The sequence below is a fragment of the Triturus cristatus genome, chromosome 10, assembly GCF_964204655.1.
Source record: "Triturus cristatus chromosome 10, aTriCri1.1, whole genome shotgun sequence".
In the NCBI taxonomy this organism is placed as follows: domain Eukaryota; kingdom Metazoa; phylum Chordata; class Amphibia; order Caudata; family Salamandridae; genus Triturus; species Triturus cristatus.
This window is the reverse complement of record NC_140593.1, coordinates 936,345,327-936,348,002: the sequence shown is the minus strand read 5'-3', so window position 1 is coordinate 936,348,002 and position 2,676 is coordinate 936,345,327. Positions and strand designations below refer to the sequence as shown.

Here is a 2,676-nt window from a genome sequence, read left to right as displayed (position 1 = left end):
GATCAATGTACTCTTTTATGGTTCTACTTTCTTGCAGCCATGGAATTCAAATATAATCTATATATAAAATAAGAGGAGCCCCCTTCTATGTTCTGAAAGTTCCACAAAGCCTTGTTTTGTTGTGCTGCGTATTGGTGGTATTGGACTTCCAAGCAGTTTCTTATACAGGTTTCAATCTTATATACGGCTTCCTAATGGTGCAAGATAATTCAAAACACCTGACACATACAGGAGAGACATTACAGAAATAGTTTATTTTTAAAATTTTACGATGCACTTGTGTTCCCCGCTGCAGTCAATAAACTGGCGGCTGTGGACGCTTGAATCTTGTAATGCTGTCAAATTGTAGGTCCTTTCCTCATAATTCAAGATCACCCCGTGTACAAATTTTGTGGTGAAAACACTACAAAATCTGAAGTTTTCACACATTAAGTCTGTCAAAAAATTGACTGAAATGAAGAAATAATTCCTAGAGATGAATATGGGGCCAGTTAAAATAAGTCCACATATCACTTTCCCGTCGTCTGGGGTGCCAAGTGTGTCTGGCCTGTGACTGATATCCAAACAAACACTTTGTCTGAAGGGCATCAATCGAGAGCATCCTTCCTCCTCAAGACAAAAATCCTAAAAAACAAAGCAAAAGATGAAAAAAACTTGAAAAACTGAAAGGACAAGTTAAATAAATTTCAGTACACAGAGAACTTGCTAATCAGGCTAAAAAAGTGCCATAATAAAGCCTTTAAAATAATCGCGCCCCATATCCAAATGTCTGTTTAATAGCTTCAAAGTAGTGCCGCCTCCCGCCTTCCTTGGTCATGGCATCCTCGCTGGCAGGGACTCCCACCCCTTCCAATTTCATTTCAGTCTCTCCACCTTTGTCGTGAAACATCAAGGTAATCACAGCATAATGCCCTGCAGGCCAAGACTTAAACCTCCATTTCATCGCTATCTTGGTTTCAGGAATCAATTCTAAAAACTCTCCAGTAACACTTCCATTGAGCACCTGAAACTTCCCACCTTTATCTGGCTCCAAAATGGCTGCAGAATGGGTAAATGCCTGTACCAACTCTTGGGTTACAAAGATTCGGTAAAGCTCCTCAGGTGACGTTAAAAAGGTCTCCTTCAAACTGATTTTGCAAGTGAGGATCTTCACTCCGGAAGGATTACAAGACTGCGTGGTGCTACTGGTAGGAGCAACCTTTTGTGGGTTGGTAGGCACTTTGGTCTCCTGGACTGGCTCCTTCACACCATTAGCAGTTGGCAAGATCATACCTTGCATGAACTCTGTTTTGAGAGTGCTGATGTAGTCTGCAACAGCCACTCTGATCTTCTTAGAACCCTCCTTCTTCATTAAGGCAATGAGATTTGTGTCTGGCTGGTCTTTAACTAGTGTGACACGAATATCAACTTCACTGGGATCATTTTCATCCGACAGATTCGGAATCTCCACGTGGCCCTTGAATATCACACCAGACTTTGAGGTGCCTTTCCAATCAAGTTTAATATTCCACTCATAGAAAAAGATGAGTTTGCCCTTGCGATTGTTGATTGAGGCTTCACCTTCGACTTTACTCACTTCAGTCACCTCACACACCCCCTCCTCATTTTCCACCCTCACTGCCATTAGCAACGTTTTCAGTTTGTCTGTAGACCAGCTGGATGCATTGCGCTCCGTCCAGTGCCAGTTGTTAACGTTGGTGGCATCTGCTCTCTGCTCCACGATCCAGCGAGGATCTCCCTGGCCCCACTTGGCCATGCCGATTCCGTTCTCCTCGTTTCCGAACCAAACCTCTTTCTGCAGCTCAACACCGCTCTTCACCAACGGGTGCAGTGCCTGATCGCCGTGCCCCAGGAACCTGCCTGTTCGAAGTGCCTCTGGGGCCTGCACGCTCTGTACTGCTGAGACACGCTCAATCCAGCGAGCTGGGGAGCCTGCTCCCAGTCCCAATAGCTTTTCGGTTGTTTGTCCAGAAGAGAGTGCTTTGGTGTCTTCGCCGAAGCCTGCTAGTCCTGTGCTCTGTTCCCTTTTGTTTGCTTCGGATCTTGCTCCCCGCACTATCTCCTCCAGCTGCCCAGCCTGTCACTTCTTTTTCAATTGGGAGATCCTTGTCTAGAAATTACTAGAAAAGCCTGGAAAATGCCGGCCCTAGCGACACTTCCGGCCCCGCCTCCTGTTGTAACAGACAGGAAACACTAGCTGACAGTGAAGTTTAGACTGCGTCAATGTACTCAAAAACTATACAATTCAATTACAAGAGACAGCTGCACTCACCAGAAACCAACTCTGCAGTGACACAGCAAAAACCAACGATATCAAACTAGAAAGAAGAAAAAAAAAAAAATTACTCACAAGACAACAAAATACACATCGAGCACCAATGCAAAAAGTTTTTGACACTCAAAAAACAAACATACTGCTATTATTACACCATTTGCAAAAAAAATTCATGCAGAGAAATCAAACACATTTACATTGTACAAAAAAAAGTCTCTTACCAAACTACACAAACAGCAGAACCACCAGTAACAACACGGCAAACTGAAAGGAGCAAAAGCCTTCACATAGAACAAAAAAGTTAAAAAAAAAAACATTACTATTGCAATTCACAAAAAATATAACAAACATTATAACATGCTATGTTACTACCCAAATGGTCAATCGGGTTGTGTGCCAGG

General features: G+C 43.2%; 1 pseudogene; it reads right to left on the bottom strand.

Annotated features, from left to right (window-relative positions):
- Positions 1–314: 314 nt before the first annotated feature.
- Positions 315–2,161, bottom strand: LOC146796272 (activator of 90 kDa heat shock protein ATPase homolog 1 pseudogene; annotated as a pseudogene).
- Positions 2,162–2,676: the final 515 nt, after the last annotated feature.